This window comes from Heterodontus francisci, chromosome 4 (assembly GCF_036365525.1).
Source record: "Heterodontus francisci isolate sHetFra1 chromosome 4, sHetFra1.hap1, whole genome shotgun sequence".
NCBI classification, from domain to species: domain Eukaryota; kingdom Metazoa; phylum Chordata; class Chondrichthyes; order Heterodontiformes; family Heterodontidae; genus Heterodontus; species Heterodontus francisci.
In genome coordinates this window covers 165,394,076-165,411,776 of record NC_090374.1, presented here as the reverse complement: position 1 = coordinate 165,411,776, position 17,701 = coordinate 165,394,076, and positions in this window count along the sequence as shown.

Below are 17,701 nucleotides of genomic sequence, written 5' to 3'. Positions count from 1 at the left end.
TCTCACTCTCCTTCACTTTTCTCTCTTTTTTCCTCCTTCTTTACCTGTCTCTATTTTTCCTTTTTTCATTGTCTGCCTTTCTCCTAGTCACCTAGTCTCATCTTAACAAAATAAAAGCTAAATATTGCAGATACTGGAAATCTGAAATAAAAACAAGAAATGCTGGAAATACTCAGTAGGTCTGGCAGCATCTGTGGAGAGAGAAGCAGAGTTAACATTTCAGGTCAGTGACCCTTCATCAGAACTAGCAAATTTTAGAAATGTAATAGGTTATTAGCAAACAAAGCGGGGGTGGGGCAGGAGATAACAAATGAGAAGGTGTTGATAGGACAGAGGGTCACAAAGAATAACTGAGCAGAATGTCATGGAGCAAAGACAAACAGTGTGTTAATGGTGTGGTGAAAGACAAAGCGTTAGTGCAGAGAGGGTGTTAATTGACAGAAAAATGAACAGCTGTGGCCCAAAGCACAAACATGAAAAAAACAGTGGGTAGGCACAATAGAAACAAACTAAAATAAAATAAGCACATAAAAAAACTAAAATGAATAAAAATAAAAAGGGGGGCCCGTCATGCTCTGAAATTATTGAACCCAATGTTCAGTTTCTAGTATCCTCGAGACCCAGGGTATTGATCTGGGGATATGGATTCGAATCCCACCAGGGCAGAAGGTGGAATTTGAATTCAATTAATAAATCTGGATAATCTAATAGTAGTGAGGAAACCATAGTCCTAAAAACCCATCTGGTTCACTAATGCCCTTTAGGGAAGGAAATCTGCTGCCCTTACCTGCTCTGGCCTACACGTGACACCAGACCCACAGCAATGTGGTTGATTCTTAGCTGCCTTCTGAAATGGCCTAGCAAGCCACTCAAACTGCTACAAAGTCAATAAGGAATGAAACTTGATGGACAACCTAGCATCGACCTAGGCACCGGAAATGACAACAACAAACCCAGCCCTGTCGACCCTGCAAAATCCTCCTTACTAATATCTGGGGGCTTCTGCCAAAGTTGGGAGAGCTGTCCCACAGACTAGTCAAGAAACAGCCTGACATAGTCATACTCACAGACACTGGTAGTGTCACTGGATTAGTAACCTAGAGTAAAAGCAAAATACTGCAGATGCTGGAAATCTGAAATAAAAACAAGAAATGCTGGAAATACTCAGTAGGTCTGGCAGCATCTGTGGAGAGAGAAGCAGAGTTAACATTTCAGGTCAGTGACCCTTCATCAGAACTAGCAAATTTTAGAAATGTAATAGGTTATTAGCAAACAAAGCTGGGGTGGGGCAGGAGATAACAAAAGAGAAGGTGTTGATAGGACAGAGGGTCACAAAGAATAACTGAGCAGAATGTCATGGAGCAAAGACAAACAGTGTGTTAATGGTGTGGTGAAAGACAAAGCGTTAGTGCAGAGAGGGTGTTAATTGACAGAAAAATGAACAGCTGTGGCCCAAAGCACAAACATTAAAAAAAGTTGTTTTCCCCCCTCTTTCACTTCAGTTTGTTCTTCATTTCCTTCTCCCTGCCCACCTTCAGTTCTGTCTTTCTCACTTCTCTTTTATTCCTCTCTCCCCTCTATTCATTGCTTACATTTACATTTTTTAAAAATAAGTATAATTTCTACTATTGCCCTTCTCTCCTCTATTTCTGCAATTGTGAACAGACATCAGTCTCAGAACTCATATCAGTAAGCAAGTCAGAGGCACCAGTGTCAGAGCTCAGGCGGGAACTCAGAGAATGGGTCAGATGCAGCATAATTGGGGGTATGATGTGCAGGTGAGGTGTTCAACCTTATGGCCACTTCCCAATCTTATCCAGCCTGTGGACTTTGTCCTTTTAACAGGTTCCTCCCCCACAGAACCACAGATACATGAAGTGTGAGCTGTTGATAAACTGTGCGAACCTTTGGGGGGAATAAAACTGACAGTAGAAATAGCTGTACTGTTAGTGGGAATGTGGGAATAAAAATAGAAAGCAAACAGTGATTCTGGTATTTTTAGCAGTAGCACAACAGGTTGATACAAGTTACAGGAAAGCTGCTGACAGCACTTCTATTTGACCCCTTTTAACCTCCTCTTCTCCATTTAATACAATCCTTGTCTCCAATCATAAATCTATCCTCTCATCCTTCATATAATCCTGAGAACCAATGGAGCTCCTTTTCCACAGCTCCAACATCCTTAATATAATGGGGTGACAATTAATTTCACATTATATTCCCACTGTGGCATAATGAATGTTTTGTACAGATTCATCATCACCTGCTTGCTTTTGAATTCATGCCCCTGTAGATAAACGCAAAATCAGTTTTATGGCTTTTTCCATCTGAAATCTTGCTTTTAAAGATTTTCATATCTTGATCTCTGTTTTTCCACTTTGTTATCATTAAGGCTATATTTTCATGCTCTCTTTGTTATATATAGCAAACTGCATCTGCAACAAATGTGGACACTTCCCTGTTTCATTTATGTTGTTAGTTCTGCATTCTTCCTCATGCTGCCTAGCTTTGCATTATCAACAAATTTTAATATTTGTTGCTGTATTCCCACACCCAAATCATTGAAATTTCCACAAGAACGAGGCAAGTCCCAGTCCAGATCTCTGTGATACATCACTAGCTACATCTTACCACTCCACGAAATATTCATTTACTCTTGGCTTTGTATCCTTCAGACATCCCTCTGCCCGTGCTACATTTTCTTTACCTTTAAACCAGGGGCCTTAATCTCTTAAAAAGAATGGCTTGACTCAGAAATCTTGAGCCTACTGCTGTTGCTATCCAATGCTATCTCCTAGTATCCGCCCCCTGCCGCCACTGTTTAACCCGAAGACAGGAATGAGTTCCTGCTGCTTTCTGATGGCGTCTGAAGTCTTTTTACTTGCTGGTATCTGGATGGAAGTCTGTGATTGTGCTAACTGGGAATATTCTACTGAGGGAGAGGGAGAAAGGAAGTACAGGCGATACATTTGTGTGCACGTGTGTGGAGTATATTTATATCTTTAACATTTCCTTCCATCACGATTGCCATGTCTGTCAAGAAACACGGGCCGGAATTTTTCGCTGGGCGGAAAGCCCCGTTCACCAGCCAAAAAGTCAGTGGCAAGCCCACCTCTGCTGGGCCTGAGTGGTGGCCACTGCTGGGACTACACCCAGCCATCGAAAGCAAGATGAAGGATGGCTTCGGAACTAAGGTAAGGTTTTAGGGCTTGCTGGGGACAATTGGTCATGCCTGGCGAGGCAAGGTGGGGGAGGGGTTGGTTAGGGGGGCGGGGAGAGTTTTGTGCATTTGTGGCAGTTTTGGCTTCAGAGGCAGCCCTCTCTGGGGCACAGGGTGCCCGATCAGGAGGGCCCCCACCAGCCCGCAAGAAGGCCACCTGGTTTCACCAGGTGGGCTTTTTGAGGCTTGTGCCATCCAGCCGCCAAGGGTAAAATACTCGCGACAGTGGGAGGGGGCCCTTAAGTGCCAGTTAATTGGCCACTTAAGGGCCTTGATTGGACTGGGGCAAGCGGGCCATTTCTCGCTGCTGCCACCCTGCATAAAATTGCAGTGGGGGTGGGAAGGGGGTGTCTGTAATGGGCCCCCACCTCCCACACAATTTAATGCCCCCCCACCCATCCCCGTCACTAACCAGCTCATTGGGCAGCAAAAAATTCCAGCCATGGAGTTTAGAATGGTAATATGGTATACGGGGAAGGTGCAACAGGGGAAGGCATGTGGGTATCATGGACCTAGTGTAATTTCTTTTATTCATTTGTGGGATGTGGGTATCACTAGCAAGGCCAGCATTTTTTTGTCCATCTCTAATTTCCCTTAGGAAGGTAGTGGAGGGCTGCTTTTTTGAACTACTGCAGTTTGTGTGGTGTTGTTAGGGAGAGAATTCCAGGATTTTGACCCAGTGGCAATGAAGGAATTGCAATATATTTCCAAATCAGGATGGTGTGTGACTTGAAGGGGAATTTTCAGGTGGTGGTGTTCTCATGCACCTTCTGCCCTGTCCTTCTAGGTGGGAGAACTCGTAGGTTTGGAAGTTGCCTCCAAAGGAGCCTTGGAGAGTTGCTGCAGTCCATCTTGTAGATAGTACTGTTATGACCAAGGCGGGAGAAGTACACTGTTAATTCAGTCCCACTTCTCCACGAGTCACAGCATATCAATAAATGTTCCCACCTACCGAAGAATAGCCAATTACATTTTCTATTTGTCCCCCAGAATAAAGCACAGCAACCAGGTTTCTTTAATCAGAACAAAATTAACTATTTATTATAAAAACAAGTCTTAACCAATAATGAGATAAATCTATGTATGAAAAGCTCCTTATTTCCCTGGCCCTCATGTACACACACATACATTTAAAAAAACTGGTTAACCAGGGAAAAAGGATTTTGGTTTACAGCTGTTTCATAGGAATAGAAGCAATGATAAAATAACTTAGTTTGTCAAGTTCTTGTAGGAAGTTCTTCGGTTTGGTGGGGTGCCCCACAGTCGAATAGTCAGATGCCACTCAAAGTCTCTCCAGGAGAGGTTGATGAACAGTTTGTGATGGGTAGACATTCAAGGCAATTTAACTGCAGCAGGTTTAACATAGGTCTTCCATCAAGCGTGCAGCAACACGTCTGCTTAGGTCTTACAGCAGCAGTATAGCAGTAGAAGATTTCTTCGGATTTCAGTATTTCTTAAAACACAGGAGGCAACAGGAACCACACTTGATGCAGGGATTCCTCAGAGACAGGAGACATAGGAATCTGCCACCTTTGAGATACAGGGTTTCTTCTCAAGAGATGCAGGATTCCTTTACAGAGAGAGGTAACACTTTTTCTGGGTCTTCCTCTCTGATCTCCAGGCAGGTCAAAAAACAAATTTCAAATGCCTGCTCTTTGTCCAACTCACTGCTTTTTGAAAAGGTCCAAAGTGAAAGCAAAACCTTCCTGAAAAGGTCACATGTTCAGACATAGATTCTCCCTTGTCATTCAAAAAAGCTCTGAGGCGATCAAACCCCTTGCTGGTGTCCTTGAAATTGCCTCATTTCCTGTTCTTGTGTACAAGTTCAGCTTCCTTTCAAAGCATCCAAAAATTTCAACTATTTGCAGGTGTCAATGTCCGCTGAAAAATCCTTCTTCAGTTTTTTTTAGAACATACAGAATTCTAAGTTTTAATACAAAAACAAAATCCCTTGTAACAGTACACACTGCAACCATGGTGCACCGGTGATGGAGAACTGAATGTTCAATATGGCGGATAGGGTGCCAATCAGCTTTATCTTGGATGTGTTATGGACAGGTGGTAAAGTGGTATGCATGTGGTTCCCACTGTTCACCTCCTAATGCTTTAGTCCTTGAGTGTCTTTAGGGTCAAATAAACAAGATAAATGACAGGCTGTCTCATACATTAAAAAAAAACTATTTATTTTTAAACAAATCCCGAAATGATCACAACCTCACACACACATTCATCCACACATACATACAAAAGAATAGATAGATAAATATAAAAGGGTAAAAGGTAGTTTAACGTCTCAAGTGAGGTAAGTTTTTGTCGTTTGCAGAAGATTATTGAGTCTTCCCAGGAGAAAAAGTCTTATTTTTATAAGGTTGCAGGCCTGATTATTCCCAGTCGTGAGCTTGCGGAGGTATTGTAGAGCTCTAATGGTTGTAGTACAACCCAAAGCTGGAGATGTGTAGTTTGTTACCTTCACAGATGGTTAGTCTCAAAGTCACTTTGTGATGTCTCTGCTGTTGTTCTTGGTTAGCGGGGGTCTTCTCTTGCACTTTGGATCCTTCTCACAGGCTTTGTCTGATGTTTGCTTGATCTCTCTCTTGCCAGAGACTACCATTTTAAGGTACAAAATCTTTCACATTGTTTCTGTTAGGAGACGCATGGCCCTCTCCCCTGTTGTGATCACACAATGGGCCAAAATATGATAACCATGGCCATCATTTGATGGTTGAATGAGAATCATTCTGTTATGACGTTGCTGCTTCACACTTTATTCATTTTGGTTTGGCCTTATGCCAGACTGTCTCCAGCATCCTCTGTTAATCTATTAATGTTGTTCAGAGTTATTAATATGCAATAGCTCCTTTCAAATTCAATGGGGTTCTCCCTAGAGCTATTTTAGACAAGGTTAATGAGCCTAATCTTTGTAGACAAGTTTGTGGATTTCCAGTACAGAATGGGTCACATGGCTGCTATTCCATTTTGACCGTGTATAAATGTCCATGTTCTTGTGATTTTGTTTCACAGTTGACTTTTTAAATTCATAATTCTTCCATGTCATTGTTTATTCCATTACAGCTCCTTTTGTGTATGACAGATGGTGTTGAGCTTCCTGAGTGTTGTTCAAGCTGCTCTCATCTAGGCAATTGTAGAGTATTTCATCACACTCCTGACTTGTGCCTTATAGATTATGAAAAAGCTTTGGGGAGTCAGGAGGTGAGTTACTTGCTGCAGAATACCCAACGTCTGACCTGTTCTTGTAGCCACAGTATTTATGTGGCTATTCCAGTTAGGTTTTTGATCAATGGTGATCCCCAAGATGTTGATGGTGGGTATTCCGTAATTGTAATGCCATTGAATGTCGAGGAGAGGTGGTTAGATTTTCTCTTGTTGGAGACAGTCATTGCCTGGCAGTTGTGTGGCACCAATGTTGCTTACCACTTTTCAGCCCAACCCTGAATGTTGTCCAGGTCTTCTGCTTGTGGGCACAGACTGCTTCAGTACCTGAGAAGTTGCGAATGTGACTATAGTGATTACAAATCTAGGCAATACTTCAGCCCTAATGTCAAACAAGTAAGAGTTATACTGGAGCTTGGAGTTGGACAGTGCCATTGACTCACATGTTCAATAGTTTGCTGATCTCCAGTTTGTTCTCCCATAATTGGCTTATGTGATTCACTGTTTATGAAAGGGAAGTAATTAGACTTTGACAATTATAGACTTCTGAGCTTGATTTCAGTAGTAGGACGACTGGAATGCCTTTGAGTTAGAATGTGTTCGATACAAACCCTGCTACAGTGGCTGCACTTCAAAAGGAAATCATTGGCCGAGGACTTGAGCCTACAATCTAAGCTGACACTTCAGTGCAGTACTGAAAGAGTGCTGCCTTATTGAAGATGCAGACTTTCAAATGAGATTCTAAGTGATGCTCTGTATGCTTAGGTGGACATAGGAGCATAGGAGCAGGAGCAGGCCATTCAGCCCACAGAGCCTGCCCTGCCGTTCAATATGATCATGGCTGATCATCCACTTAAATGCCTTTTTCCCACACTATCCTCATATCCCCTTATATCATTTGTATTTAGAAATCTGTCAATTTCTGCTTTAAACATGCTCAATAACTGAGCTTCCACAGCCCTCTGGGGTAAAGAATTCCAAAGATTCACAACCCTCTGAGTAAAGAAATTTCTCCTCATCTCTGTCCTAAGTGGCTCCCCCTTATTTTGAAATTGTGTCCCCTGGTTCTATACTCCCCAACTAGGGGAAACATCTTAGCTGCATCTATCCTGTCTATCCCTTTAAGTATTTTGTAGGTTTCAATGAGATCACCTCTCATTCTTTGAAACTCTAGAGAACACAGGCCCAGTTTCCCCAATCTCTCTCCAAGGACAGTCCCGCCATCCTGGGAACAAGTCTGGTGAACCTTTGTTGCACTCCCTCTATGGCAATAATATCCTTCCTAAGGTAAGGTGACCAAAACTGCACACAGCACTCCAAGTGCAGTCTAACCAAGGTTTTATACAATTGAAGCAAGACTTCACTACTCCTATTGGACGTAAAAGATCCCATGACACTATTTGAAGGAAAAAGTGAATTCTCCTGGTATTCTGGTCAACATTCCACCATCAACCAACAGCAACAAAATCAGATTATCTGGTCGGTCATTCACTTTGTGGGACCTTACTGAGAGCAAATAGGCTACTCTTTTTCTGAATAAAAATAGTGGCTGCACTCCCAAAGTAGTTCATTTGCTAAGGAGATAAGAAGTTTTATATTAATACAAGTTCATTCTTTTATTTCTTTATTTTTCACAATGTGATATATAATCACCCAGAGAGTTTGGTGATTATTATCGATATCCAAAGTGGTTTTAGGGAACACAGGTTGTGCTTCACAAATCAGCAACATGCTTTGAGGAAGTGACTAGAATGCTGGATGAAGATAGTCTGGTTGAAAATGCAAAAAGCATTTGATAATGCACTACATAGATAGTTAACTAGGTAAAGTAGATCTTGAGATTATAGAGTAGTTGGCACAATGGACAGGCAGTTGGTTGAAAGCACATAAACAGAGGGTTGCAAATAATAGTCGTGGGTCTGATTAGGGCCAGTTCTGAGCAGAATTCCTTAGAATGCTAATGGGTCCATTATTGTTCATTATTTTCATTAATGGTCTAGAGGAAGATTTAAACAGAACCATTCTCAAGTCCACTGAGTATATATAAAATATGTGTGGGGTTACTAATGTAGAATAAATCAATAGGTTACAGGCTGGTTCAGTAAAGTTGATTGGAAGGGCCCATATTTGGCAGATGTCACTTAATGCAGACGAGTAGAGTATCATGTACATGGGGCTGGGAAATTCTGGATAATGTCTGTGATAAAAAAAATGGACCAAGAACTTGAGGGATTCAGTTCATCCCTTATGAAAGGTGCACAAGCAGTGAGAAGTGGCTGCAGAAAAAGCAAATAGGGTTTTAATTTGCATTAAAATAAAAGCAAAATACTGCGGATGCTGAAAATCTGAAATAAAAACAAGAAATGCTGGAAATACTCAGCAGGTCTGGCAGCATCTGTGGCGAGAAAAGCAGAGTTAACGTTTCAGGTCAGTGACCCTTCTTCAGAACTGGCAGATATTAGAAATGTGAAAGGTTTTAAGCAAGTAAAGTGGAGGTGGGGCAAAAGATAACAAAGGAGAAGGTGTAGATAGGACAAGGTCACAGAGAATAACCAACCAGAAGGTCATGGAGCAAAGGCGAACAATATGATAATGATGTGTTGAAAGACAAAGCATTAGTACAGATAGTACAGACAAACTTATCTTAGTATGTTCAGTTTGCCTACCCACTGTTTTTTTTTCATGTTTGTGCTTGTGGTTGTTCAGTTTTCACTCCATTAACACCCTGTCTGTACTAATGCTTTGTCTTTCAACACACCATTAACATATTGTTTGCCTTTGCTCCATGACCTTCTGGTCAGTTATTCTAGATTAGATTAGATGAGATATACAGCACTGAAACAGGCCCTTCGGCCCACCGAGTCTGTGCCGACCATCAACCACCCATTTATACTCATCCTACACTAATCCCATATTCCTACCAAACATGCCCACCTGCCCCCTGTATTTCCCGACCACCTACCTATACTAGTGACAATTTATAATGGCCAATTTACCTACCAACCTGCAAGTCTTTTGGCTTGTGGGATGAAACCGGAGCACCCGGAGAAAACCCACGCAGACACAGGGAGAACTTGCAAACTCCACACAGGCAGTACCCAGAATTGAACCCAGGTCCCTGGAGCTGTGAGGCTGCGGTGCTAACCACTGCGCCACTGTGCCGCCCTTGTGACCTTGTCCTATCTACACCTTCTCCTTTGTTATCTCTTGCCCCACCCCTGCTTTACTTGCTTGAAACCTTTCACATTTCTAATATCTGCCAGTTCTGAAGCAGGGTCACTGACCTGAAACATTAACTCTGCTTCTTTCTCCACAGATGCTGCCAGACTTGCTGAGTATTTCCAGCATTTCTTGTTTTTATTTTAGTTTACATTGCTAGGACTATAAAACAAAAAATGAAGAGCTCTATACATAGGTTGTATTCTCACTTTGTCTAGTTTAGGATCCTTCACACAGTGAAGCAGTATTGAGCATCCTGACCAGATACAGAAGAGATTGACTCATAACTAAGAGCTTTAAGAGTTAGTTAGAAAAGAATGGGTTTAGAATGATCTAAAGCAATTGGATGCAATTTTTTTAGATAGGTTATTTGAAGTGGAGACTGTAAAAGTCCTGCCCAAAAAAGAGTTGGGTTGGACAGCTGGAATCATCTCATTTTGCAGAGACATAAGCCTCTGAAACTATGATAAATGGTGTAAGCTACAGTGATAAGATGTTAGTTAATTTTAATTGTGATTCAGTGGTCTCCTGGGACTGGTTTGCTTTGCCTTTATGGAGTTACAGCATTTTCAGAATTCCCACAATTATTTCTCTTTTGTTCTGCCTTTTCTAACAAATGTATTACTAGTGGGTAAGATGATGCTATGTAAGACTACACTGTTCACTGAATGCAGTGACGATCTTTCTCTTCTTTTCATTTATCAATGGTGCAGTTGAGTGACACAATCCCAAAGCTTTGAAGAATAGGGTCAATCACCTACACTGCTGAGATGCTGATTTCAGATAAATTGCTCGGGGTAGGCACTAAGTGGAGGAATGTCGGGGAGACTGTTATCTCTGTACTGCTCTTATGGGCCTGTCTCACAGCAGCCAGTTCAAAGCTAATCTACCTGCTTCCCCCATAGCCAACAAATAGTACATTGTCCAAGCAGACCAGAACCCAGAAAGTAAAAACAAAGGGATTGAAATATTTACAAAATGAAAATATTCTGCTCTATATTTTTTAGTGTTATCCTGTCCATTTAATTATATTGGGATTTGGGAGGTGGGACAATGGTGAGAGAGGTGATCAAAGTCTTAAAATTATTCGATTCCTTCGAACAGAAGCTATTCTATATAAAATGGCAAGGCATGTTTTATTTTGCAGAAGAACCATGTCTGGTTTTTCAGGCAAAAACTTGGACACCACATTTGCACAGATGAATTTGGTAACAAGACATCAAACAATGAAATATAAAATTGCGATAAAATATGTAAGAATATTTTTGCATTCTATATCTTTAAGTTCAGAAGACATGCAAAGTAATAATTATTTTCTGCAGTTTATGATGTAAAATAGAGTTGCTTCTGATGTTCTCCAATGTAAATCAATACTACAAAATAATAAGGGGACCTTCAGTCCCATAGTCCCTTCAGAAATATTGTCCTTGCTTTGATGATAAATAGCGAAACATCCCACAAGTTTGTCGAATATTCATTCCTGTGTTTATCTGGTCTGCCTGAACAAAATATTGGATCATTCAGAGGAACCACATCTCCACTTGCTGTTTACAGCTGTGCTCACAAGATAATGCAAATTGAAAATGTAAATTATCTCTGTGTAGCCTCCTTGAATCATTTAATCAATGAATGCTACATTCCATGCCTAAATGCACATTTTTTAAGAAAACAGAACTTTCTGCCTACACGCAGGACCTGAATAGAACAAATACATAGTAAATGTTGATTAGAAAGCACAAGGCAAATAATTTAAATCATTTTGTAAAAAATAAAAGATACATTTTTCAGTTGTTGAAATCTAGCACATTTAGTGTTCTGGAAATGGAAAACTACAAAATAAACATAATTTCTACAATAACTACCAAATGAATCTTGGAAGAGACAATGCATAGCTGTTAGCAGCATTGTTACTACATCTGAAAACTTTATTGAAAGAACTCTTTAGAGGCATATAAGAGTGAAGGATAATCACAAAGCAGTGCTTTGAGAATGCTGCTTGTAATTTGTAGAAATACTCTATATAAAAGCCCTTTTATATTCTTCAATGTTAATAGAAAGTAGACCTTGAACCAACTAAAAGATGAGATCACTGTCTAAACAGCTTTGGAGACACTGCTAATACAAACAGCAGTTGCTAGTCCACCTAATAATGAAAACCCCCACCAGACAATCTGGCATGCAGGCAACATCTGCAAAGAATAAATGCTGCTGCTGCTTTAGAAACTGAACACAAAGGGTTCTGCAAAGTCAAACTGAAAGCTGACATGCTTAAAACTCTCTGAGCTGCAGAAATGTTAATAAGCTGAAAAGAGTTAGACATATTAATTCTCTGTTGCAAGTGAGGAAATCTATCTTATTTTAATTGCATTTGCTCTCGAAAAATAAGATAACAGAGGATACATGCTGAGAGAAGGTACTAATTGCTGCTAGCTGAAAAGGAGATAGGTATTTCTTCATGACTAGGTATTTATTTTTAGAGCATTTTTTTAATGTCATGAAACACCAATATACACAGTTTAATAGTTCTTACTTGGGGCCTTAACCTGCAACGTGTTAAAAATCAAGATTTATTTAATGAACAACTTTTGTTCATATTGTTTTGTCATGGTAACATTTCTCATGCAGTTGCTTCAATTTCATTTTAAGCAATTTTAAGTCAATGTAAAATGTAGGAAAGGATATTTTAAGAAATAACATTTCTTATTTCTGCTCTGAAGTTGTATTGTAAATTCAAGCTAGTGAATTGTTATAAATCAATTTGTCAGTGGCATAACTCAAGAACAGAAGAACAGAAGAACTAGGAGCAGGAGTAGGCCGTCCGGCCCCTCGAGCCTGCTCCGCCATTCAATAAGATCATGGCTGATCTTTTCGTGGACTCAGATCCACTTACCCGCTCTCTCACCATATCCCTTAATTACTTTATTGTTCAAAAAGATATCTACCTTAGCTATAAAAACGTTTACTGAAGTAGCGTCAACTACTTCACTGGGCAAGGAATTCCATAGATTAACAACCCTCTGGGTGAAGAAGTTCCTTCTCAATTCAGTCCTAAATCTGCTCCCTCTAATCTTGAGGCTATGCCCTCTTGTCCTAGCTTCACCTACCAGTGGAAACATCCTCTCTACTTGTATCTTATCTATTCCCTTCATAATTTTATATGTTTCTATAAGATCCCCCCTCATTCTTCTGAATTCCAATGAATATAATCCCAATCTACTCAGTCTCTCCTCATAAGCCAACCCCCTCAACTCCGGAATCAACCTAGTGAACCTCCTCTGCACCCTTTCCAGTGCCAGTACATCCTTTCTCAAGTAAGGAGACCAAAACTGCACACAGTACTCCAGGTGCGGCCTCACCAGTACCTTATACAGCTGCAACATAACCTCTCTGCTTTTAAACTCAATCCCTTTAGCAATGAAGGACAAAATTCCATTTGCCTTCCTAATTACTTGCTGTACCTGCAGACCAACCTTCTGCGATTCATGCACAAGGACACCCAGGTCCCTCTGCATAGCAGCATGCTGCAACTTTTTACCATTCAAGTAATAATCCTTTTTACTGTTACTCCTACCGAAATGAATGACTTCACATTTATTAACATTGTATTCCATCTGCCAGACCTTTGCCCACTCACTCAATGTATCTATGTTCCTTTGCAAAGTTTCACAGTCATCTGCACACTTTGCTCTGCCACTCATCTTAGTGTCATCTGCAAACTTTGACACCCTACACGTGGTCCCCAGCTGCAAATCATCTATATAAATTGTAAATAATTGAGGTCCCAACACTGATCCCTGAGGCACACCACTAGTGACTGATTGCCAGCCAGAATAGTACTCATTTATCCCCACTCTCTGCTTCCTGTTCATCAACCAATCCTCTATCCATGCTAATACTTTACCCCTAACGCCATGCATCCTTATCTTATGCAGCAGCCTCTTGTGCGGCACCTTGTCGAAGGCCTTTTGGAAATCTAGGTACACCACATCCACTGGGTCCCCATTGTCCACCTTGCTCGTAATGTCTTCATAGAATTCCAAAAGATTTGTCAAGCATGACCTGCCCTTCATGAACCCATGCTGCGTCTGCCCAACAGGACAATTTCTATCGAGATGCCCTGCTATTTCTTCCTTGATAATAGACTCAAGCATCTTCCCCACTACAGAGGTTAAGCTAACCAGTCTATAATTCCCCATCTTTTGTCTACCTCCCTTTTTAAACAGTGGCGTCACATCTGCTGTTTTCCAATCTGCTGGGACTACCCCAGAGTCCAGCGAATTTTGGAAAATTACCGCCAGTGCACCTGCTATTTCTCCCGCCATCTCTTTCAGTACCCTGGGATGCATTCCATCAGGGCCAGGAGACTTATCAATCCTTAGCTCCATTAGCTTGCCCAACACTACCTCTTCCGTAATAATGATTGTTTCCAGGTCCTCACCTACGTTCGTCTCTTTGTCAATTACTGGCATGTTATTAATATCCTCCACTGTGAAGACCGATACAAAATACCTGTTCAATGCCTCGGCCATTTCATCATATGCCATAACTAAGTTCCCCTTCTCATCCTCGAAAGGACCAACGTTTACTTTAGCCACTCTTTTTCGTTTGATATATTTATAGAAACTTTTGCTATCTTTCTTTATATTCTGTGCTAGTTTTTTCTCATGTTCTATCTTACTTTTCTTTATAGCTCTTTTTGTGGCTTTCTGTTGACCTTTAAAGTTTTCCCAATCTTCTAGTTTCATGCTGTTTTTGGCCACTTTGTATGCCTTCTCTTTCAATTTGATAGCCTCCCTTATTTCCTTAAACACCCATGGCAGATTACCCCTTTTCTTCCAGTCCTTCCTTTTCACTGGAATATACTTTCGCTGAGCACTTTGAAAAATTGCTTTGAAAGTCCTCCACTGCTCGTCAACTGTCCCACCATAAAATCTTTGTTTCCAGTCTACTTTAGCCAAGTCCTCCCTCATTCTATTGTAGTCCCCCTTGTTCAAGCTCAGGACCCTGGTATTGGATTTTATCTTCACACTCTCCATCTGTATTCTAAATTCAACCATACTGTGATCACTCCTTCCAAGAGGATCCCTAACTATGAGGTCATTAATTATTCCTGTCTCATTACACAGGAATAGATCTAAGATAGCTTGCTCCCTCGTCGGTTCCATTACATACTGTTCAAGAAAACTATCACGGATACACTCAACGAACTCCTCCTCAAGGCTACCCTGACTGAGCTGGTTCGACCAATCTACATGTAGATTAAAATCCCCCATGATAATTGCCGTACCATTTTACAGGCATTAGTTATTTCTTTGTTTATTGCTCGCCCCAATGTGATGTTATTATTTGGTGGCCTATAGACTTCGCCTATCAATGACATTTTCTTCTTCGAATTTCTAATTTCCACCCAAATGGATTCAACCTTATTCTCCATAGAACCGATATCATCTCTCAGCACCGCCCTGATGTCATCCTTGAATATCAGAGCTACACCACCTCCCTTACCTTCCTGTCTGTCCTTCTGAATAGTCTGGTACCCCTGGATATTTAACTCCCAGTCGTGACCAACTATGTCTCCGTAATGGCTACCAAATCATATTCATTCGCAATGATTTGTGCCGTTAACTCATCAACCTTGTTACGAATGCTACGAGCATTCAGGTAAAGTGCCTTTATGCTGTGTTTTGCTAAATTTATAAGTAAACCTCGAACAATCTTACACTTGTCAACAAGTTAATTCTCCCAGGCTGAGAATAGTTCATTTCACCATAGCGAGGACTGTATTTGTACTATCCCTCTATAATTTAAAAGCAATAAAAGATTTGGGGGAAAGATGGCTAATACCAAAAATGAGGATTAACCCATACCCATTTATTGCATTGCAGGTAGTATGGTAAATTGGTGCTGCCTGCTGCTATATATGATTAATGCATGCAGCCAGCACACCCATACTGTTCATTGGCTGCATGCATCAGCAGGGGACCAGATATTGCATGTGCCCAGCACTACTCAAAGGCAGCCTGCAATTCTTAAAGCAGAGGTGCATTGAGGCTGCAAGAAGTGGTGCGAGTTGTAATATTCTGCTTGCTGTTAGTCTATTACAGAATATCTGAAGAGTCAGATGTGTTAAATGAAATGGGAACTTTATTAAACACATCTTACTGCTATGGTTTACATCTTCCAAGCCTGTACACGAGACATCTGCACATGTGGTGTTACATCACTTCCTGTGATGAGGTATACAGCATGATTAGCATATTTAACCCAGTAACAACCTAATGTCCAGTATATCACATTATACCACATGAGTCATTTAAAAACTGAAACCCTGAACCAATGCTTTGATACTTTGAGCAATGACTGAACACAGGAGAGGGAGAGAAGCACGGTTTTCAGACACTGCATTATAGGTCTTGGTGGGAGAGATAGAAAGAAGGAGAGCTGTCCTGTATCCATGCTGGAGGCCCTCCAGACAGATGCTCAGGAGGCAGTGGGAACATGAAGCAGCAAAGGTCAGTGTCAGGAGTTTTACTTCAAGAACATGTAAGTAGTGCAGGAAGAAGGTTAACAATCTCACACAAGGGGCTGAATTTTAGTAGCTGTCCGTCGTTGGGGGTCGTGGTGGGGGGGGCCTGGAAAATTCTTCCAGGAGAGACCCACCATGACCACTGAGCCCAGGAAGGCCCCACTGTATTTTACCGGCAACGGCAGGACCTCGGTGCTCGCCACCCCCCGACCCCCACTTGGCGGCGGCACCTGAATTTACATATGCTAAGCGTTACCTACCTTGCCTGATTATGCATGCCGCTGCTCACTGCTCCTCAGTTCCTCGTATTTTGCTGAACGGGCGGCTGTCACATGAGAGGAGCCGACGGGACAGCAGAAGAGACAGCAATCGGACACAGTGCAGGTAAGTTTCTATATATCGGGGTCTGCACTCTGCATCCTGGAAGGGAGGTGGGAGGGGGAATGTTAATACTAGGGGCACAGCTCTGCAGGCAGGGAGGTACTGCATACCACCCCCCCCCCCCACCCCTCCACAAATGGTGGTCACTCCGCGCCATTGTTTGTTTGTGTGTGTCTGTGTGAAGGAGCACTGGCACTCCAGTCAACCTGGGCTTGGAAAGGGTGTCAAAAATGGTCGGCGTGTAAAGATTATCTGGCTGGTGGGGCAATTGATGCAGCTGCTGGAATCATACTGTTGTCATTCTGTGCCACTCTTAGTGGCAGCTAAGACGGGCAATGCCATGCCACGCCACACAGTTGATGCATGAAGTCACCTGATGTGCCTGTCAGCAGCAATGCCTGCCTTATTAGGAACCTCCGAAAAAGTGAAGGGAACATTTAGGGTACATTTAGGGAACATATTACAAGGGTAATATTTCATCCAAGATTGTATGATCCACTTCTCCTGAGGGTCCATATGCACCGCAGGAAAAACCAACATGAAGGTGCAGATCACATTAAGGCCCCCGGTTGTGGGTAGCAGCCCACATGGGGAGCTCGCCACTATAGGACGCCGAGCATTTACAGGTGCCACATGACATACCAGCAGATGTCAGAGCGTCAGTGTCAGAGGCGACTGCAGATGCCGAGGGAGGTGGTGACACATCTCTGTGCCCTGCTCTGTGATGACCTGCAGTCCATGGCGTTCAGTGGACATCCTATGCCTGTGGCCCTCATAGTGACAGCGGCTCCTGTCCATGTCACTGCATCCGGGGAGACGCACATGAGTAATGCCGGCATGGCATTGATATTATTGCATACATTGGCCTTCCTGAAAGGCCAATGATGAAAAGGGATGAGACATCGGCAGTAAATGCTGACACACATCATTCACACAGAAAAAAGGACACATGTTAGTGAAGAACAGTTAGTGAAAAACGTATTTGCATTGTGGTGACACCCGTGCATTCCCATTTGTGTCAGTGTGTTTTCTCTTTACGTTTGCAAGTGCCCCTTTTTGGTGCAATCTCAGCGCTAGCAGCCTGACTGGAGGAAGGCTGCTGATCTGATTGCCATTTGGCTATGGATGACTTTGGTGATCGTCCTCTGCGCGCATGAGGCCTGGAGGGCCCCGGCTGTCTGGGG